The sequence below is a fragment of the Durio zibethinus genome, chromosome 9 (assembly GCF_047325235.1).
Source record: "Durio zibethinus cultivar Kanyao isolate XHJ-2024 chromosome 9, ASM4732523v1, whole genome shotgun sequence".
In the NCBI taxonomy this organism is placed as follows: domain Eukaryota; kingdom Viridiplantae; phylum Streptophyta; class Magnoliopsida; order Malvales; family Malvaceae; genus Durio; species Durio zibethinus.
In genome coordinates, this window is record NC_143170.1 from 7,444,881 (window position 1) to 7,469,362 (window position 24,482).

The following is a 24,482-nucleotide window of genomic DNA, read 5'->3' on the forward strand; positions in this document are numbered from 1 at the left end:
TGTTTGTCAAAAATTGTTGAGCATACATGTAGATATGAGATTCCGGTTAATTACCACCTCCGATAAGTTCAAGTTCTCATTTTTAGATCAACAACAAATTACCCATATTAGTAAGCAACTTGATATTATGGATCACTTGAAAGTGTTGGCCAACAAAATTTACTTTGATCTTTAACTTTCTCTAACTTCTTCTGTATCTTAGGACAAATAGGTTATGTCCATTTCTTCACTTTTTTCCTTTTGGCACAAATCCTCTTCATTAGCTTATATCTAATCATTTTTATCATAGTTAAGATTGGTTTATCTTTAGTGTCCAAGATGCACCTATTAAAGCACTAAGATAGATTATTTAATAACATCACATTTACGAAATTCCTTGAAAAATGCTCTTGACCAACATTCACAAAAGATGGCCTCTATCCGTGCATGAGCAGATTCACTAGTTGCTAAAAACACGTACATTTTTTTCTTGAAATCCTAAAGATATGTGCTTCTGGTAGCATTCCATAAACAATTTTTCAAAGCTAAACCTTTATGATCATTTTTATAATTTGTGTATTTGTTGGTGTTCAACATTAGGAAAAAGGCAATCCACTGATGGAATTAAACCCTATTGGTCAAAATATACAAAATCAAAAAAATAAAAAAAACATAATAGCAATCAAACATATAACATATTGTAAAATAATAAAGTGATAAATCAAGAAATGAAAAAGGTAAAAGTAATACCTTTTGCTTGTCAAACATAAATGTCCATGCTTAGGAATTAACTATTTCTAACTTTTTAACTAGTATATCGAAAAACCAAGACCATGACTCTTTTGATTTTGCTTTTGTAACAGCATATACTATATGATAGATGCAATCATTTGCATCAATACCAACTGTAGCTAAAATATAACCTTTATATTTACCTTTTAAAAGCATGCATCAATACTTATAGTAGGTTTACATCCTTTTAAAAAGCCATTTTTACAAGCTTAAAGGCAAATAAACATTCTTTAAAAAAATAAATTATCCAATCCCAAAACTGTTATTGAGTCACTATTACTTCTTTTTATCTCATCATAATAGTCACCTAGCTTAGCATATTGTTCCTTCTCATAACTTTCGATTATACTTAATTCATTCTTTTTTGCCCTAAAGGCCTTAGTGTAACCCATTATGTAACTTGTTTCAACCTTAACAGTAGCCATAAAAGCTTATAAAGACCACCATAGGTCTAACATGAACCTCTTTATATAATGTTTGGTTAACCATTTTAGAGTTACATACTTATTTTCAAAATTTTTTCTATAACTATGTGTGGGATTGTATCTTCTTATTTGAATTAATCTTTTGTTTTCAAAAAAGTAGCATAAATCTCTTAATGATATCCAACCTTACACTTTGCTCTAACTTTTGTCTTGTCATTCTTTTTTATTTTTATACTATACTTTTCTACTATTGAATATTTCTCACAGCTTTGTTAAACTCTCTTAATGATCTAAACAACATTCTAACTCTAAATTGTAAGGCTTTTAGGTTTGCCAAAAGTTGAAACTCAAGAATGTTTCTTTTTTCCCTATCATCACTATCATATGAAAAGTTATGAAGCTCATCACTTTGAGTATAATATGAAAATTGCTCAATAGTGACTTTATTCCATACTTAAACAACAATTATATCATCCATCCTAAGTTTCTTACCACCTAAGTTTCTAACATTTCCATTTTCAAAGGGTCTATTTTTTTCACTTATTATATTTTGTCTATTAACAATAACACCCCCAATCCTAAGATTAACTTCAAATACAAAATTTGTTAATCACTATCATGCAATTCATCAACATTTGTCTTGTGATCAGCATGAGATCTAAGTTGATAATTAATCTCATTTTCAACATTTTCATTCTCATTTCCAACCTCTTGATGAACCTTATTCCTTTCAAAGTCTTCATTTTCAAAATCCCCATTGCTATTCTTGAAATCACTACTTTCATACCCATTCCCAATATCCTCAATAAAATCACCAAACTCTATTTGCTTTTCAAGTCTACTAATACCTCAAGCCTTAACTAATGATTGTCGTAAATCTTGAATATCATTATTACTATCTTCTTCACCTAGTTGCTCAATTCTAACCTTGGAATTTGATTAACTTTCAAACCAGTTATTATCGCTTATGACCTCAACCAATTTTGAACCTAATAACCATGTGCAAGTGTAAAATAAAATAATAACCACTTTGAATAAAAATAATTCTTTTACGCAAATACACAAGCAAATGATGAAAACAATATGAATTAAGAAAAAACGATAATCAAAACAACAATTCCAAATAATTCTAAACAAAGGAGATAACAACAATCATGTTATAATAACTAAATTAAATAAAATTTTCACACAAATAAACAATAATCCCAAAATCCTAAACATTAAAATAAATAAAAAGGCAAGACAACAATCGCATACCTTTTCTTTATTGATAGGCTCTGCATTGCTAAGACTTGAACTTTTTCATTTGAATTTCCTTGATGACATTAAAAAGTGTCTTGGTTTGTTTGAATATGGTTCATAGTGTTTATGATGTTTTTTTCTTTTAAGAATGAAAGGCGCAATGAAGAAAGATTAGGCAAAGAGTTTATAGGGCTTGTTTTTTAATTTTAACAATGAAAAAAAAATTACTTTTTTCAAAATAAAAAAATATTAAATTTATTCGAGCAAGACTTTATAGTACGAGGAATTCCATTTGACCAATACATGTCATCCCACTTAAAGATATTAGGTGTTATCCCACGTAGATAATTTTTTGGTTTTAATAAAATATTTAATTGAAAGATCACAATTAAATTAATTTAAAGAGATAAGAAATTTAAATGAAACAATTAAGAGATTAAGGATTAAAGTGGAATCAAAATAAAAAGGTTTAGAACTAAAGATGGAATTCACAAAGCCAATCCATACTATTATTTTACTCATATTAAACCCTCTGTTGACCATCTTTAAGCCTATCCACGTCTCACATGTTCATTGCCCCTTTCAGTTTTTTTTCCATCTCTTCTCTACAGGCAAATATAAAACCTTCAATATTTTTTGTTTCATTTTCTCACATCTTCCCCCTCTAAACACTACCACTCCCTCACAACTCTCTAAAATTAAACGTCGGCCTCTCTTTCATCGTTCCTCTGTCATCACCCACTATGTTCTAGCAACGGATTTTCTTCAAAATTTAACTTAAAAACTCCTCTTATTCCCTCTTCACATTTATCGGGTTGAATTTTTCAAAAACAACTTATAAAAGCCAAGATCTAAGCCTAAACCATAACTTCAAACCTTTAAAAACTCCACTTCCGTCAACTCAAATCATCTGAAATTTTTCTATGTTACTATCTGCCCTTTACTCTTCATTTCCACCAGTTTAGATTTCTCAAAAACCTCGCCGAAAATTCATCATTATTGTTGCCGTCCACCGTTACCTATATCTGCTTGACGTCAGACAAATCGGACAATGTTTTTTGCAATCCCAAATTCACAGAGAGACTTGCACGCAAGGTACACTAACGATTCAAAACCCGTAAGTAAGTGAGCGAAGTTTTTTTTTTTTTTAATGGTTGCTGATTCATGTTTTTATGGCTAAGATGATGTTGTAGTTCGCGGGAAGTGATATATTGTTGTAATTGCTAGCTATAATGGTCTTTTAGCACTATTTGTTAATTTTGATGGTTCGAATGGCTTGTAGGAACATCAACAAAGGCATTTTCCAATGGAATTGAAACATGAAAAAATAATTAAAAAAAAAGCATGTTGAAAAAGCTAATTTTTTTAATTCCTAGTTTCATACTGATGATATGCTGAGAATCTTGAGTTCTGTATTTATTTCTCCATTCCGTTGTGATTTTGGAGAATGGGTAAACAACTTGGTATTATTTATATAGGAGATCATAAAGAAGTGGTGACTAAAAAACTACAGTTTTTGGAAGGATCAGAAACGTGAACATTATCCCTATACAGCGATTAATGGGTAATTTTTCTTTATCCTTATATTTTATTTTATTAGACGAATTTGTGGTATGTGTTAAGTTGAATAACGGTGGCATTCTATTTATCGGTAATTGAATGAAGTAGGAATGATTAGTAGCTATTAATTAAATAGTGTCCTATTGGTGTTCTTTGGGTGTGAATAAATAATGACGTTAGTGTCTTTATAAAGTGTGAATAAATAACTCTTGGATTGTCAGGGGATTCGTTTTTAAATGGAGGGGTCTGACATAGGCATTGCTTGCCAAAGTTGAGGATTTTCTATGTTAATGTGAGTGGGTTCCGTTGAGGGGCAGTGTCAAAAATAGATGATTATCAATGCGTGGTGTACTCTGTAGAGATTATCGTTAGCTAGGAACAAATCCGTCTTTTAGGAGAAGAGATGGGATGGCATAGAAATTGTTGTTTAATGGTCATTTTTTAGTGATACAGTGTTTTAGTTTAATGCTGATGGGTTAGTTAAGGGCAAGCCCCATCCCACTGGTTGTCGAGAAGTTTTAAGGGATACGAGATGGAATATTCACGGTTCATTCTATGGCCCCTTGGGTTAACAAGAGTTGAATGTGGTAAGATATTAGCTATAAAAGCTATTTTCGTGGTTTTTTCAGCTTTTCCTTGGTTAAAGAAAAAAAATGTTAATCATAGAATCAGATTTGAAGGTGGCTGTTAGCTGGGTGTGTAATAGCAAATCTAGGCCTTGAAAACTATGAAAAACTTTGGATGAAATTGATTAGCTTAGTGACATCAATGGAATGGTGGATTTCGTTCATACCTTAGGGGAAGCTAACATTTTTTACTGATCATTTGGCTTAAATGGGATTAGGTAGCCCTCATCTCTTCCATGCTTTGGTTGTAATAGAGATTGTTATGATGATAGGTGTAACGTGAGGTGGCATATTTGTAACTTTGTTCCTTTTGACTCTATTTACATAGAGATGAACTGAACATTATGATATTATCCTATTAATAAAATTAATCATTGACCGAGAAATAAAAAGTTTTTATTTTCATGAATGAAAAATTAAAAAGTTTTCAAAGATGTTTGTTTTCAAAATTAAAAAGAAGATGAAACTTTCTCATTCAGTGTTTGTGGTGTGTTTATATTACTAAAATAAATTGCTAACTATCAAAAATATGGTTTTCTTGGATTTTAGAAGGCTACCAAGCGTTTGGTACTGCAAACAGTCAGTTGTCCTTTTCCTTTAATAAGTGTGTGGTGTGTTTATATTATTAAAATTTATTGCTAATTATCAAAATCTGTTTGTCTTGGATTTTAGAAGGCTGCCAAGCATTTGGTGTTGAACATTCATTCTTCTAAGCAAAATATATACTTAATATGAAATTTCGAATGTATTGTATATTTATTTTACATTTTTATGTTTTTAGTGTTTGCCTTTGTTTGAATAATTCATCTTTTTATTACTTTAGTTTTTCTTTTTCTTTTTTTTTTTCACTTGAATGTACATTTGATCTCTTCCATGTTTTTATTTGTAATTTTTGTAGCTGAACAAAATATCAGATGCTTCTTTTTTTCCTTTTTTATTTCTCTATTTCTTGATTACTTTCTTTTGATTTACTTTTTTTAAAAATATATATGTATATATATATATATGTATATGTATTACTTTTTTGTTTTTTTAATTAATTTTGTTTGCATGTAACTTTTTTTTTCATGTTTCTTTTCATACATTTGTTTTTTCTTTTCTTTATAAATAACTAGTTTGTGGCCCATGTAATGAACGAGTTATTATTTATATATATATAATTATACGTATAAATAATATGCTTAATAAAAAAATACAATTTTATATATACATATATCCAAATGATATCTAAGTAAATAAAACTTTTAAAATATTCAATGCCCAATATTGTTAAAGAAAAGAAAGTGAATGCATCTTATAGAAAAATTTTGGATTAACTTATGGTTGCTTTATTAATTTTGCATTTTTTATATTTATTTCAATTTAAGATAAGTTATTTATTCTTTAAAAAAAAACTTATATATTAGATTTATAATAATAACTTACTTCCGTATAATTATTAACCCAAATGGATATATAAATGAAAATTCAATTACAAAATTCAAATACACAAAAGAATTTTATTTGAAAAATAATTTTAAAAAGATATAGTATAATAATTTTAAAACTATATATATAAATATTAAAATTTTCATTGATTCTATTTCTATTGCTTGCCTTTATCATGGGAGTGGTTGACAAAATATTAAATGAGTAATTGCTACTAATTTAAGTACTTTTGCTATAATTAGTTTTAATTTTATTAATAATGTAGATATTTTATTTTGTCTGAGATTTTTCTAAGACAAAAAAATGAAGCATTGGGCCTAATAGGAAATTTTTAATTTGATTTGATTTGATTTTACTTGTTTTAAAAAAAAGGTAAAATAAAAAAATCAGAAAAAAAAGTGATTTTGGCTTGATTCATGCAAATCTTGTAAAAAGAAAAACTTAAAATCAAATCATATATTACGAAATTGCAATAAAATCATAATCAAATCAAATCACATGCAATCACAATTTTAGATTTGATTTACTTACCAGAATAAAAAGGGATTGAATCCCTATAAAATGGTATTCAAGCACACACAAAAAGGGGGGAGAATTTAGAAAAAAAGAATTATGCAGAAACTCTTGAGACAAAAGATAAAAATTTATTTAGCAATGAAGAGGTTTTAGGTTATGGGTTTGATTTGTTTAGATTTTCTAGAATTAGGATTTAGTGTTTTAGGGTTTGAATTTTTGTAGAGTTTTGCATTCTAGGGATTTCTGGGTTTAGTTTTTTAGACAATTTGTTATGTTTCTAAAATTTCTCAGTCAACTTTTGGGATTTATTTGTTAATTTCTGGGCACTTATAAATCAGATAGAGAGAGGATAGAATAATAACTATTTTAAAAAGAGAGTTATACTCAAACACTTCTGAAAAAAAGCCTGAAATTTGAGGCACCTAGATCCACGTATTTTACCATGCACAACCCAACCCAATCATTGGTATTTTCTTTCCATTTTCTACTTCATTTTCTATTTTTATTTTATTTTTCTTATTTTATTTATTTTATTTTGTTTATTTTTATTTACTCTTATTATTTCTTATTTTAAATTGAAAAAATACATTACTTATTGTTATGATTTTTTTTATTTTACTTATTTATGAAAAAAATGAAAATAAAATGTTTTTAAAATCGATTCATGAATCCTATCAAACTATTGGAGGATTTTTTGTGAATTTAAATTTTTATGGATTTTGTCAAGCTATTGGAAAATTTCATAAATTACTTTTTGATAAAATATCACATTTTTGTCCTACCAAATTATTAGAGGATTGCATCTTAAATTAAATGTTGTCAAACTATTGAAATATTTAATAAATTTTCTCAAAAATAAATTTTATAAATATCTTTTAAATAAAATCTTATCAAATTATTGAGAAATCTACATTAAAGTAAATTTTACCAAACTATTGAGAAATCTGCATCAAAGTAAATTTTACCAAACTATTGAGAGATCTGTATCAAAGTAAATCTTACCAAACTATTAGAAAATTTTACTAATTATTTTTTTAACTATATATTAATAAATCCGACGATGGAATCTCTTTAGAGTGAGACATTAGTCTTTATTAATACTCTTGAAGGGAAAAAATTATCTTAAATTACTACTAAACTATTGGAGTAATTTTAGGATTAATTTTTAATATTAAATATTTTGATAAATTATAAACATATTTAAGGTTTGGATAATTTGAAATCAAACTGGTATCATCCTTTGGATAGGCATTACGGTGGTGTTTTTACCTTTCTTACACGTAGCTGTACTCTTGAACATAAAATTTAGTTTCGTGGATCAGAGTTTACTGTTTAGATATACCTAAGTAAATTTTGAAACTCCTCTTTGAATAAAACAGATTCAATCAGATGATCAATTACACCTAAATAAAAAAAACTGGTGGTAACTTTCTTAATCCATGTCTAACGATAGGTCCACATATCTATATGTTATAATAATTTAACGACTCCACTAGGGACATCAAGAGTCAGGCCAGTAAATGATTTCTTATTATTCAAGTCTCGCTTAATAAATTTGAGATTATTTTCTTTCTTTCTTATTTTTTCCCTTGCTTATATTTTGTTTGTCAATTCATTTATTTATTTCATATATCTATAATTCATTGACATGTGCATGGCATAAGCTCTCTATTAGAGCTCTATCTCTTAGGAGAAAGTGAAGTACTTATGCCTTTGTGAGATTTCATGTTTTTGTATGTGCTTATGAAACACTCTAATTTAGATTGAATCATTTTCATTTGTAGCCTATGATGGGCGAGAATCGGGGTGCCTGATTAGTCTGTGATGGACAATAATATAAGGAACAATTTGAGAACATTTTAGATGTAATCCAAACCTTATATAGTTAACTTTAAGAGCTTAACCATAGGTAAAGCCATGTCCTTCCACCTTTTATAGTTAATTTAAAATTTAGGGTCATGTTGTTATTTTACTTGTTTTATGATGTTTATTTTGTATTTTCTACTGAGGTGACTAATCAATTTTTTTGTCTTGTTTATTTTTTTTCTTGTGCATATTTATAAACATACACGTGTTGCATTACATTTATTCATGACCATTTATTCATTATGTCAAATCATGTCAAGATCACTTATTCTAGATTATGGTACTAAGATGCAAGAATAATTCAACATTCGTGTAACACCTGGGCTAAAGCTAAAAAGATGAAAAAAGATAATGTAAATCATTTCGAAATGTTGGAAAAAGCTCATGAGGTAATTAAGGGGAAGCTAAGTGAGATCCTTGAAACTCTAAAAAAGATAAATAAAGAAAAAGCAATAGAAAAAGATATCTTACATGAAGTTATTGAATTATTGTATCTTTCAGGTTTTGGTCCATATCAGACCCAAATCACTCTAAGCTTTCAGTCACAATAGACCACATTCCCAAATTATAGTTACCCGAGAATGCCTTATGCACCTAGTTAAAGGAATGTTTAGAGTTATACTAGTCTTATCTTCGCTTAAAAGGTAGTTAAGCCTATCTAAATCTCCAATTTGGATGAGATAAAAGAAAAAATGAAGTTGCAAATGGCTACGTTCTCATAAGACTCTAATAGTGATCAAATCATGAGCATGATTGAACAAAGATTACAAACAATAAAAAGCATTAATTTTTATGGATCCATGGATACTGTGAGATTTTATTTGGTATCAAACGTGATGATACCCCCGAAATTCAAAGTGCTAGAGTTTGAAAAGTACAATGGTACTAAGTGTCTCATTACACATGTTACAATGTAACGTCATAATATGATAGCACATGCTAGTAATGAGAAGTTATTCATGCATGTTTTTTAGAACAGCTTAATCGGATCTACTACAAGGTGGTATGTATAGTTAGACAGGACTCGTATAAGATCTTGAAAGGATTTGACTCAATCTTTTATTAATCAATATCGCCACATCATAGATATAGTGCTTGATCACTTTTCATGTAAGGAATAGAGAAGAAAGCATCTAAGTTTTTCAAGAAGTATGTCCAAAAAAGGTAGGATGTCATTGCTCAAGTGTAGCTTTTCTTAACTAAAAAAAAACGTCAATTTTGTTTGTAAGTACTTTAAAGTTTTTTTATTATGAGAAGATGATAGAGAACGCAATAAAGAATTTTACTGATATAGTGATCTCAAAAAAAATTATTGAAAATACCATCAAGAGTGGTAAGCTTGAAAAGAGAAATACCAATAGTGCCAAAAAAGATGGAATGCCTAAGAAAAAAGGGGATGAAGCCCAAACGATGAGTTTTGAGAGGTAGCAATCCAGAAGTTATGCTCCATAACTATCATATGTTCATCCTGCTTACTACCTAACAGTCAATAATATTGTAAAAGTTCCTTACCAGTTTTATTTTTTACCCATGAACAACATCGTTCTAAGTCCTTATCTGCTAGCTTTTCAAACACTTGCATATAAGCCTAACCCTGTTGCTACACCAGTTTTAAGGCCTAACAATAAAGTAAGTGGTTTGGGAAAATCCAAGGGTATCCAAGTGAAAGCTTATAGTGGTCATATCCCTATAATCTATATTGAGCTATTTTCAAAGTTAGTTAATAATAACTTAGTATCCTTAGTCCTTTTGAAACTATTGAGACCACCTTATCCCAAATGATATAATGTTAATGTCACATGTGACTACAATAATGGAAATGTGGGTTATTTCATAGAAACCTAACCTGTTTTCAAGCATAAAGTATAAAGTTTGATTCGAGCAAGCTCGATGAGCTTTAATGAATCAAAAATGCTGAATATCTACAAAAATCTTTTGCCCAATCACCCAGGGTTTGAAAAGTTTGATTGAAATTGATTATCATCTTAGGATTTTTTGAGAATATAAATTTCTTTTATGTACTTAGATTTCATCTTATTTTTTATCATTTTAATAAAAGTGATAGATTTGATGTATTTTTATGTTATTTTATCTTTTGTGTGAATCACCATTATATATTTTTACATTATCACATTTTTTTACTATATTCATTATTTGATTTCGAATAATGAATGTTCAGACAGTCATGATAATAACTCAGGATTTGATTTTGAAAACATCATTTTTGATGATCCGATTGATAAGTTGAGATTGTTGATTCATTGGCACTGTTGAATAAAAAGAAGATAAATTTGGTGAAGAGTTTCGAAATTGATGTAACACATGATCTTTGCAATTGTTCATTCACAAGTTTGTTCTCGATCAATAAATATTCTTCATTGAATATATTCGAGATGAGAAATGGTCATCTTTCTTCTATCCTTAAAAAAAAAAAAGTAAAATTATCGTTTGTTATCTCATTTGAGCCTGTTGAAAATTTTTTTTAAGGAGCCCTAACCAAAGATCACCCCTATACTAGGGGCAAAGTTTGAAAAGCTTGTTTGTCCTTAGTGATTTTCAGGGGCAAAACCTTATAGTGCTCAAAATTTTCTTGAAAAATGATGAAAAAAATAATGAAAATAAATGAAAATAAAAATAAAAATGAAGAAAAAATTAATGGGGTAAACTCTTAAGGTGCTTTGTATGAAAAAAAAAATTTCTTGGTTTGATAACTTTTTAAATATAATTTGGGTTTGTTTTATGCATTTTTTTCATAACCCATTACCTTAACCTACATTATGTCCTTTAAAAGTCTATTTTGATCGAATGTGAATACTCGAATTGGAGAATCATAAATTGAATTAAAGCAAATTTACCATTAAATTGCTTGAGACTTTGATCAAAGTGTCACTGATAGGTAAAGGGAAAAAAAGATAAGAAAGAGGTATACAAAAAAAAATAAAAAAATAAAAAAAATGAGACTTAAGCTGAAAACTCAAAACGGTGATTTTAGAAAAGATGAAAACTTAAAAAAATAACTTAATGTGAAGGTTTCAGGAATGAAGATGATTGGCTCAAAGATGAAGATATTGATGGAATGTGTTTTTTAAAGAGAATTCTAAGTTTGAGTTCAACATTATCTGAACAGTCATTATTCTGGATGTTGATATCTCATTTACACAATCATAACATTTTGCTTTTATTTATTTTTAAGTTGTTCTTGACCATACCTTTTTTTCTTTCAATAATAAAAATCTATTTTTTTTATTTTTTACTAAATGTACATCATTTGAATGAATCAAAGAAATATATCATATTTGTCATGAATTAAAATGATGGTAAATAAATGAATGACATTATTCGTAAAAGATTTTTTAATTCTTTTGAAAGAAATCTAAGAAGAAAAAAAAGAAGCTTAAGAAAATGATTTAAAAAGGCCAAATAAGGTGACTCAACGATGAATTCAGTGATAGATTAGTTAGCATGACCTATAAGTTGTGACAAGATGAAGAAAATGATATGAATCAATTGATAAAATTTTTTTTGAGATTATTAGTACTGAGAAGCTAAGAAAGAATGGTGGAGTCTTGAGAACCTTGTTATCACAATTAAAATTTCATGACATTGATTTAGTAACATTTGTATTACATAAATTATGTTTAAATCCTTGATAATTGCATTTGCATCCTAGATAAGACATGCATCTGCATCGTTGCTTTATTAGTTATACTCATTTTTTATCTCAGCTTAATCTAGATCACTTTTTTGACTAGTAGTTTGATCTTGGTCATTCATCTTCGACTTTGACTGGATCTTGGTCGCTTTGTCTTTTTGACTCACAATTCAATCTTGTCACTCATTTTTTATCTTAGCTTGGTCCAAATCTTCTTTCCAACTCACGAGTCAATCTTAATCATTCATCTTCGACCTAGATTCGATTTTGGTCATTTTATCTTTCTGACTCTTTTGATTTTGTTATGAAATCTTTGCGAATCTAAAACTTTTGCGAAATTTAAAATCTTGCAAATCTGAAAATCCTTACAAACCTGAAACCTTTACGAATCTAGAACCTCTGCGAAACTTGAAATCTTACGAATCTTCCATTCTTATGAATCTGAAAGTCTTTGTGAACCTGAAACCTTTGTGAATTTAGAACCTCTGTGAAACTTAGAATCTTACGAATATTTCATTCTTGCAAATCTAAAAACCTTTATGAATATTGAATCTTTGCGAATTTTATTGTGGATCTTAAAATATTGGACTTTTTAAATTTCGTTATGGAACCTTACAAATCTTTGAATTTTTCAAATTATGAATCTTTGGATTTCAAGCTAAAATTTTGAATTTTAATTTTTTGAACTGCTATTCTATCCCTGTTACTCATCTTCAATCTTGTTTCAATCTAATTCATTTATTTTTTTAACCTGTGGTTCAATCTCTATCATTCAATTTTTATCTTGGTTTGGTCTAGATCATGTTCTTTTTCTGACTCGCGATTCGATCCCTAGTCATTTGCTTTTGATCTCCACTTAGTCTAGATCATATTATTTTTCTTAGATCATGTTATTTTTCTAACTCGTGGTTCAATCCCAGTCACTCATTTTTTATCTTGGCTCGATTCAAATCATTTTAATTTTTTGACTCACTGCTCAGTTTTAGTCATTTGCATTTTGGCACACCTCGTTCACTTTCGACTTTGATTCAATTCACTCATTTTCACATTCTAATTTGACTTCATTCAAATCATTTTAACTTTGAATTTTGATTTGATTTTTCAAACTTGAACAAAATAGATGTCTTTTGTCTTTGCACAATTTCTGTTTCACAAAAAACTGCGCTAAGAGGGGCAATTGTAGACATCTTATTTTGTCAGAGATATTTTTAACATAAAAATTGAAGCTTTGAGCCTAATAGGAAAGTTTTCAATTTTAATTTGATTTGATTTGATTTTACTTGTTTTTTTTTTTTAAAAGGTAAAAAAGAGAGAAAAATAAAAAAAGTGATTTTCGTTTAATTCATGCAAATATTGTAAAAGGGAAAACTAAAAATCAAATCTCATATTACAAAATCGCAATAAAATTATAATCAAATTAAATCACATTTAATCACAATCCTAGATTCAATTTACTTGCTAAAATAAAAGAAAGATCAAATCCCTAAAAAATGGTATTCAAGCACACAAAAAAAAAAGGGAGCATTCAGAAAAAAAAGATGACGCATACACTCTTAAGAGAAAATAGAGAAATTTATTTAGCAACCAATAGGTTTTAAGTTCTAGGTTTAATTTATTTAGATTTTTTAAAATGGGGATTTAGTGTTTTTGGGTTTGAATTTCTGTGGAGTTTTGTATTCTATGGATTTTTGGGTTTAGTTTTTTAGATAATTTGTTGGGTTTTTAAAAATTTTCTATCCATTTTTTAGATTTATTAATCAATTTTTTGACACCTATAAATCAGTTAGAGAGAAAACAAAAGAATAACCATTTTAAAAAAAGAGGCACACTTAAATACTTCTGAAGAAAAGCTTGAAATTTGAGGTACTCAAATTTGCGTGTTTTACCATCCACAACCCGACCCAAAAGTTGGTATTGTCTTTTCATTATCCATTCCATTTTTTGTTTTGATTTTATTTTTCATATTTTATTTATTTTATTTTTATTTATTTTTATTTATTCTTATTATTTATTATTTTAAATTGAACAAAATACATTACTTATTATTATGATTTTTTTTCTTTGTGAGTTTCATTTTATATATTTATGAAAAAAAATGATAATTAAATGTTTTTAAAATCGATTCATAAATCCCACCAAACTATTAGAGGATTTTTTATGAATTTAAATTTTTATGAATTATGTCAAACTATTAGAGAATTTCATAAATTACTTTTTGATAAAATATCATATTTTCATCGTACCAAAGTGTTAGAAGATTGCATCATAAATTAAATCTTGTCAAACTATTAGAAGATTTAATAAATTTTCTCAAAAATAAAATTTTTTAAATATTTTTTAAATAAAATTTTATCAAACTATTTGGAGAACTATATCAAAGTATATCTTACCAAACTATTAAAAGATTTTACTGATTATTTTTTTAACTATATATTAATAAATCTGATGACGAAGCCTCTTCATAGTGAGACACTAATCTCCATGAATACTCTTGATATAAGAAAATTATCGTAAATTATTACCAAACTATTTGATTAATTTTAAGATTAATTTTCAATGTTAAATATTTTGGTAAATTATAAACATATTTAAAGCTTGGATAATTTGAAATCAAATTGGTACCATCCTTTGGATGGGCTCATGGGGGTGTTATAATCTTCTTTACACATAACCATACTCCCGAACCTAAAATCTAGTTTCGTGGATTAGAGTTTTATTATTTAAAGATACCTATATAAATTTTAAGACCCCTCTTTGAATAACACAGATTTGATCAAATGACCAATTATACCTAAACAAAAAAGATTTATGGTGACTTCTTTAATCTATGTCTAGCTGTAGATTTACGGATCTATACGTTATGACAAATAGTCAACAGTTATTTTTTTTTAACTTGAGTAAAAATTACTTTCTATTATTTATCTTAAATTACTCGTAGTTAAAATTCATATAAAAGATAATAAAACTTTAATTGACATCATTAATAGTAAATTCTTTTATTGTAAACACAGATTTATATATTACAAAAACAATGTAACAAATAATTTATATCGTGAATAGTTGATTTTGGTATTTAATACATTTTTCGATTATTACTGAATAATGCCAATATAGATAATAAAAGATTTTATCGCATAATATTTTTACATATAGTAATAAATACAATAATTAATAAAAAAAGATAAATATAAAATCTTCCCTTTTTCTTTTCATTTTGATTGCACAAAAATAGGTGGAAGATTTTTGTATATAAACAATGCATACCTAAAAAAGGATAAATAAGAAGAAAAAAAATGAAAGATTAGACATAAATTTATCCAAATGTTTTAATGGAGAAATTTATGAATTAAAATGTACTCTTATTGAATTAAAGAACATTATATAAAAGTATTTTACATTGAAATAGTATTTCATCTATAATAATACTCTTTGACTTAGTTAAAAAATTACAAAAAATAAAATATTAAATATACAATTAAATATGCGTATGTATATATATTCAATTTGAAAAAAAAAAAAAACCCACTTTAAAAAAATGAACACTTTTTTAAACTATTATTCTTTTCCAAAATACAGCTTTTCTTATATATGAAAAATAATAGATATGATTTATAAACATTTATTCATAAAAAATACTAAGAAAAGAAGATAATAAAGTTTAAAAATAAAATCATTTACAATACTACTAATATAAAGATATTAATAATGAAACAAACTTACTAAGTACTAAAATAAGTTAATGAAAAGATAAGATTTGCCAATGGAACTGTAAAAAAATTTTATGGTATCCAAAATAATATAAATAATCTAATAACTTAATAAATCAAAATAATGTAAAAACTAATTATAAAAAGAATAAATAAAATAAAATATATAAAACTAAGGATGTATACTATATAATATACTACAAATCGATAAATTAAGGTAGCACAAAGGTTAAATTTTGTTAAAAAAAGAAGATAAAATAAAAATGTTTTAACATTTATTGATTATTTCATAAAAAATAAAAAATGCAAAGTTAGTCGGTAAAGTTTAAAACCCATGTCTACATTCACTTTCATGGAGGTATTTATAGGCAACATAAACTATTTATGGCAAAGGAAAATCTTTATGATTTTAGGTGAAAAATCAAAATTGTAAAATTTGTTTAATTTAATTGTTTCCATAGCAAGAAAAGTAAATAAATGCTAGCCTTCATTGTCAGATTTCTTAAAAAAAAAAAACTTATTACCATATATATATATATATAGTGTACTTTAAATTGTCTTAATCTGTGACCGATTGGAAACTTATAATATAAAAGAAAAATTTTTTTGTCTAATTAATTTAATTTAATTTAATTGATAGTGATTTAATGTATTTAATAGTAGTTTATTTATTGAAAGCAAGAATTTTAGTTATTTATAAGTGAATAATTGTAATTAATTTGTTCAAAAAATTATTTATTAAATTAAGAATGTATATTTTTTAAATGCAAAACACATACGGATTGTCTAATATTATCCACATGTCAAAAGAATGGGCATTCCACGTTAGATTTTTTCCTTTTTTACCAAGGACTTTTATATATTTATGTAAGATTTAGGATATTTTATTGGAAATAAAAGGTAAGTCAATTGAAAATTTAAAAGAAAAGAAATATAATTAATGCATTGAAATATTTTAAATTTTTTATAAAATCAAATCAAACCAATTTGAAAAGAAATAAATGTGAATAAATATATTTAATACAAGACACATGACAATTGATAAAAGTTATCCACATGTCAATATTATAAGTCTTCCACATTGAATATTGTTCTTTTTCGCCAAAGCTTTGACTTTTATATATTTACTAGTTTTAAGCTTGTGCGATTATATACAATTATATACATGTAACTCAATTATATATAATATAACAAATAAATTTTATATAAAAAATAAAAAATTTCACTGTAAAATAATGGAAAAAATAAAAATATTGCATATCAAAATGTACCTATATAATATAAAGAAAAATGCTTTATATCATATCTTATCTAATAGTGATATTTATGCAAAATTAAATAATGTTTGATTCCAAACCATAGAAATTTATTCCACATAAAATCAATTTTTTTGTAGAAACTTTTGCTTGGTGCTACCCCTTACTTTGGTGCAAGACATCTAAAACTTAAAATAACAACAGCAAACCTTTGGTTAGGTGGGGTCCATCCTTGCATTGTATTCACAAAAGTCAAAATAGTTCAAATTGAATTTGTATTCTTTGGCGAATGAGATTGAAACCATATATTACATATTAAACATGAATAAAACTCTAGATGAAAGGTAAATAGGAAAGCAAAAACTTGTGCCAAATTCTAAGAATCTCTAAACTTAATTAAAAAATCTCACTTTGCTCACATCTATTATCTCACTTTGCTCACATCCATGCAAAAAAATCTGACAAAATATCCAAAGACTAAAAACTAAAAAGAGATAAAACATATAAAATTATTCCATTCAAAAGTTTTTTTTTTTTAAAACAGCTAATGTTGAAAATAAATAGATAAATAAAATATGAATATACATAACAAAGTGAATAACAAAGAAATAAAATTAACCAACAAACTTCATAAAGCAAAAAGTTTATGAACATAAAAAAATGTAACTTGGTGATCAAAATTTTCTTGATTATAAAGAAATCAATACATTTGGATGGTTTTGAAGAGTAACTTAGTACTTTTAGTATATAGGATTCTCTATTTATAATAAGAAATTGAGAGATTTTTATAAATTGAGAGTAATTTATGCATAAAATTATAATGTGTTATTGATTATTTATGTAATATATATTTTATTTTGAAGAGTCTATACTTAATATTTTGAAAAATTCTTGTAAGACGATAAATTATACCAATTATAATTAATACTTGTATAGAAAGAAATATTAAAATATGTTTCCAACTAATTAGACTTTTATTTTAGGTTTGAATTTTTAAGATTATATGTCTTATATATTCATTTAGGTAAATAAATATATAAATTATTTCTTAATTAAATACTAAAATCACGGTCATTTAATAGTCAATGCTTTTAAAATATATTTCTTATTTATAATATTCATGTTTGATGTTTAACATTAAAAATTGAATTTGGTTGAAAATGATTTAAGATAATTTAATTGTAACACATTTATAAAAGACAAGAATATTGAATATTTATAAGAAAATAAATAACTTAATTTAGCTAAATAAATATTTTTTAAATTAATAAAATGTATATGAAGTCAAATTGAAATAATTAAACATAGGATATGTGGCGATTTTTCAAAGCAATTCATATGTAAAAAAATAGATTATTCATATTAGATTTTTTTTTTACCAAAAGTTTTGATTTTTATGTATTTATATAAAATGGGATATACGGCTTATTGGTAACAACTCGTATATCTAATGTTATAATGTATGATTGATTTTATAACAAAATAAAATTTTAACATTATAATGTATCATTAATCTTATATAAATATATAAAATTATTATATTATTTTTCTATATATTTATAGTGAATAACATCTATTACTTAGTTGGATATCATATTTAATCAAATATGAATGTATCAAATAATTGATTAAAGAATCAACTCCTTACCATAATTATAATAGTTATTAAATTTTTTATAATATTTTTGATTAAATTTCAATAGAAGTTCTTTGAATCATTAAAAAAATGTTTAATGACCGAAATTATAATATTTATTAATTCTTTGAATCATTAAAAAATTCTTTGATTATAATGTATCATTGATTTAGTTTTGATATACAATTTATGATATTTTATTGGAAATAAAAGGTAAGTCAATTGAAAATTAAAAAATATATAATTAATACATTGAAATATTTTAAAATTTTTACGAAATCAAATCAATTTATATTAATTTAAAGAGAAATAAATATTAATAAATATAATTAATACAGGACACGTAGCGATTGATAAATGTTGTTCACATGTCAATAGTATAAGCTATAAACATTGGACATTTTTCTTTTTTGTTAAAAGTTTTGACTTTTATATATTTATGTAAGATGTTTGAAAAATTATTAATATGCTTCCTTTCTTAACTTTCCATTTTTAATTCTTACACATTCATAGTTTAAGAGATTAGAGAATTTTTCTTTAATATAGGTCATTCAATTATTTTATATTTTTTGTTCTTAGGATTACTCTTACGAAACATATGACTATACTTTTTTTTGCTACAGTTAATTGCACTATTTTTTCTTTCTACCTTTCTACATTCATTAGCAATGTAGATTCAAATTCTACTATTTCTTTTGCTACAGTTAATTGCACATTTTTTTTTCTTTTCTACCTTTCTACATTCATTAGCAATGTAACCTTAGTTCCTCTTTTGAGTACATCTTTTTGCTATCATGTTCGAACCAGATGTCATTTTCATGCTTTTTTCTCTTTGGCTAAATGCGATATTAATGTAATCAATATATATCACTTTACTCATTAGATTTTTATGTTTGAAATCCTATGCCAATATTTGCATTTAGGTCTTTCGCGTACATTATAATTATAAATATATCTTGTTTAGGTTATTTTCTCCTTTTTCGCAATATATGTTACTATGGTGCAAGAGATATTAGGAATTTAGTTAACAATTTTAATTCTTTGTTTAATAAATTATGCTCATAAAATATTAGTCAAATGATATTTTATTAGTATTTCATGGTGTATTCTCTTTAAAATCGTAATTTATACTATTATTTATTAATTTGGTTGAGAAATATATGACCATAATTATTCTCAATCTTTGTCACTTATTAAACAACTGCTATTTAAAACAATTTATATGTAATCGATGATTTCATCTCAATGATGCTTATTAAAAAAATGCTTTCAAAATCAATCATAATTGTTATCTTTATGTATATATTTTATTTAATGCTAGCCGGATCTATTATTTTTTTCAGTCTTAAACCTATTGGCTTGAAAATTATAATTAAAATGCCATTGTAACATATCATATAAGGTAAGAAATCTAATTCAAGTTGATCATTCAAATTTTTGTCATGTAGTTGCAATGATTAATTGAGTTGCTTTTAGCATATATTTAGTTTTGATATATATTTTGATGTGTACAACTGTACATTATGGATTTGATGAGAGTTTCAAGTTTGGAACGCTGTTGATGCACTATTAAGATTGGTGGTAAAAAGTTCTAGTAGGAGATTTGATCAAGTAAATTTCCTTTCTAATTACTTTGCTCTAATCAATAATTTTGACAGCTGCTTCTCACTTTGAAGGAAGTTGCAAACATTGGATCATAGACAAAACTTTAAACTGCCAACTAGATTTTTAAAAGATCATTTTCAATATTACTATTATAAAATGGCATAATTGTAGCTTTCAAGTAATCTTTGTTTTGAAAGAGCTAGGAAGTGGTTCGACAGCTGAAGACAAGAAAGTTTTGCTTAAAAAATATGGTTTTGATCCAAATGAGCGCATATTTAAACAAAGATGGGTTTTTTCCCTTTTTGTTTAAGTTGGATATTGAATAATTGATTAATTGTTTTTAAGATTTAATTTGAATTGGTTTTTCTTGATTAAATAGCAAAGAACAAAAAAAAAAAAAAAAAAAGTTATGGTAGGGGCACCCCAAGAACCTCTCATAAGTTGCTACAGGTACCAATATTATGGTTTTGTTTTGATTATACTTTGATTTTAATTTATAATTTTATGGAAAGTCCTTATAAATCAAATTAATTTTTCTCGTGTTCTTGAGATAATTTTGATATAAAAGTTTCTAAAATTATTTTCATTAAAAGATATGAGCAACAATTATTTAGCATTGGGAGATAAGGGGTTACATGACTTTTAATTCTGTTTTTTTGTTTATGAAAATATGTATATGATTCGATGACTCTAGACAAGAATTGAATATGTTTAAGTTGATTATTTTGTTAATTAAAGGTTGAAAATTTGTAAGAAGTTCACAAAGATTAATACATCCTAAATACTTAAAATTAATTAATTGCAATACCTATTTTTGCATTAACTTTGAGTTGATTGCCATATGGTTATTAAATTCTGATGCAGTTAATGAATTTCTTTAAGTAAATAATTTTACTTCCTTATTAAATGAACGAAGAGGTCAAGCAATAGGGTGTTTAATTGGTAATAAACTTGATAATAGTTGTAAATTGATTATTACCTTTCTCGATTAAATTTTAATGTCTTCATTCTTCAAATCTATGAGATAGTTCGATAGGACACAACCTCAATTGCTCATTGTATTTATGTATTTAATTGGTTCTTGATAAAGTATGTTCACCAACCTTAAAGGTCTTATGATGATATTGGTTTTGTATGAAAAATGCTAATTAAAACCTATTTAGGATCACGGAATTTTCATAAGAGTATTGTAAAATGATCTTATAATAAGCAAATAATATGTGAGATAATTTTGTGATAAATGAGACTTTTACCAACATACTAGCTATATGGGGTAAAGATTATTTAGTTTAATCAAGCTATGTCTTAAATCTAATTTTTAACTAAATCTTTTATTGATCAATTATATGTTTGTTGCATGGATTGTTGATGAGATTGAAAATCACTTAAAGGTAAGTAAGACTACTAGGCTGCATTATCACTCTAATTTTGTTGATAATTAGGGTCGTGAATCTTCAATTTTAAGCTATGGAAGTGATTATCAGTATGGGTTATTTGATCTTTCCTATATGTTATTATCTACCACAACCATAATCAAATAACATTTAAATTTGCATTTAACTATACTGCTTTGGCTTTAACTTTGATTGTTATGCCTTTTAGCTACTAAATTATTATGTTTCTTGAATGACTAAGAACTTTATAATTTAATTATATAATTTTTTTTTTTTAAATGTCACAAACCTGATGCAGTTAATATCATCTTTATGTTGTTAGTGTTCTCACTTATATATTCAACTTTTTAAACACTTTTTAAAAATCATGGCTTTTTTTTTTTTTTTAAAACATGGCAATCGAAAAAAATTTTGACCTGTAGCAATGTGTAGGCACGTTACTAGTAGGAATTAAAAAAGCTAATAATAAATTCTATAATTCTTCTTTTGAGCAAAATAAAGAACTGAAACAGGTAATAGCAAAGAAGAGAAAAGTTTGTAAGACAGGGAACTGACCAGGATCTCCTAAGTTGAATCTAGAAGCAGCTTCCCCACTACCTTCATCTTCTCGTGGGCAAGGAGTAGACTTGATGTGGTCATTTTTGGCAGAAGTCCTCTAGTGATTCACTGGTTTAAGAAATTCATTAACGCTAATTGATTTATGATCTTTCTTGCCATCGACGCTTTTTCCATCTTTTTTATTAAGTTTCTTGTTGTTCTCATGCTTTTGCTTGATGGCAAGGCCGTCCTCTTTTATCATCCTAACAAGTTTCATCGACTCTAGCAAGGTTCAAATTTCTCTCTTCAGCCTACATTCTTTTAGTATCAAAACTTCTTTTCAAGAAGCCCTTCCTCATATTCTTTGAGAGTCAAGTTTTGTGAAGGTTGAGGTTCTGCTGCCTCAGTCTTGTGCTGAGCCTAGCCATGACCTTTTGCAGTTGCATTTGGTTTTGATTTAGGCTTTCGAAGGACTTTCTGTTGGGCCAAAACATGAACAGGAAGGATGAGAGGCTACGCCCGTAAAATCCAAGGATTCAGAGGCTCTTGCTTCTTGTTCTTGAGTTGTTCCTTCTCTGCCTATTTTTGGAGTTGCTTCTTTTTCATTAATGCTACAGGAAGAGAAGTTGCACCGTTCTCGATCACAAGAAGATTGGAGAGTTGCGGTATCTTGTCAAAACAACAAACAAATTTTTTGTTACAGACAATGCCATGATCAAAGGCCCGGTTGATAAAAGAAGATCAAGGAGAGATATTTTTTAAGGTGTGAGAAAAGAACAAAAGTATTATGTTGTATTTATCTTATATTAATGGACTAACAAAATCATTATATATTGAATTATATTAATTAATATTAATTAATGAGTAATTATTATGGTATCATATTGTCATATACCCAAATAAGTGATATGATTATCTTAAGTGTGATTTTTATTTAATTCTATATTTGCACTTATAATGAGATAGGTTACTTTTGACTAACATGTTAAGGGAAGTTTTTGCTCTCAACTCACTCACTCACTCACTCACTCTCTCTCTCTCTCTCTCTCTCTCTCTCTCTCTCTCTCTCTCTCTCTATATATATATATATATATATATATACATATATATATATATACATATATATATATATATATATAAGGCTAGCCCATTTTTCATTACTTCAATTTCTTAGGCAAAAAGCAGTTCTCTTTTTGTTTCTATGCAGGTGGCTGTTCAGAGCCTCGAAAGCGGTATAGGGAAGCAGAAGGTGGCAGCGACAACACTTTTGTGGACCTTGATTAAGTAAGATTGAGCTCTTGTCCTCATCAAGGTCCATTTTAATTTTAGTTTAAACTTATGTTAGTGACCCGATGAAGTTTCAGCTAACTAAGAATTGGTATTAGAGGAGGTCATTAACCATTGTTGATTGAGTGGATGCCACCGTTAAAGCTTTAAATGAAGCTTTCGTTTTTCATGTTTTTTAAACTCATGCAATTTTTCTACATTTTTTAGCTTCAAATTATAATTTTGCTATGGTGGAGTTTGAAAGAGGTTGAAGTTTGGCTTCTTTGGTCCGAAACGGTTAAAAAATGGTGAGTTATGGACGAATCAGGTCAAGTTGGATCACAAACTCGAAACAAGCTGAAATAAGCAAAGAAGACTTATGGCACGTGTAGTGTTACACAAGCCCATTTGCTTAACTCGTGCGTAGCACGTGTGTTACATGTGCCACAAACGGTTTATCGGGCACGTGTAACACGTGCACCAGGCACCTCTGACAGGTGCATGAGTTACACGCGCCTAATGTAAGAAAAAGATAGGGAAAAGGCAAATTTGAGCCAATTTTGCTATTAGGCCATCCGGTTTAGGTAGGTCTTGGTTCATTTTGTTAGGCCATTTCTTTTAAAGAGTAATTTTGGGGCATTGTGTAATTAGGTCATTAATTCTTGGTGTAAATTAAAACATTGGGCTTTTTTCTTTTTTTTTTTCCTTTTTGAGTAATTTTTTTTTGGTCTTTTAGGCTTGGGCCATTTGTTGGAAATTAACGAATTTTTTTATTATTATTGGACTACTTTGCTTAGGCCAAATTTTGGTTATTAAGTTTGGGAGCCTTATCTTTAATTAATTTGGGTTATTTTGTTAATTAATTTGGGCCAAATAAATTTGTTTGATTTTGAACCATATAAAATTAAATTGAAATCAATTTTAATTTTAATTTCATTTGGACCAATCAAATGTAGGTCATTTTGTTAGAATTAAAATTTTGGGTTTATTTAGAC

The 24,482-nt window shown here is 26.8% G+C and overlaps 1 long non-coding RNA gene across 4 annotated transcripts; it reads left to right on the forward strand.

Annotated features, from left to right (window-relative positions):
* The first annotated feature begins 3,007 nt into the window (after positions 1-3,007).
* On the forward strand, positions 3,008-24,260 carry LOC149516770 (uncharacterized). 4 transcript variants are annotated; one of them, XR_016345135.1, is made up of 4 exons: positions 3,009-3,559; positions 3,917-4,002; positions 22,683-22,984; positions 23,429-24,260. It is a non-coding gene; the product is annotated as an uncharacterized LOC149516770 (long non-coding RNA). The 4 variants fall into 4 exon arrangements; XR_016345134.1 differs by having other exon boundaries at positions 3,011-3,533; XR_016345138.1 differs by lacking the exons at positions 22,683-22,984; positions 23,429-24,260 and adding an exon at positions 8,353-9,137 and having other exon boundaries at positions 3,008-3,559.
* Positions 24,261-24,482: the final 222 nt, after the last annotated feature.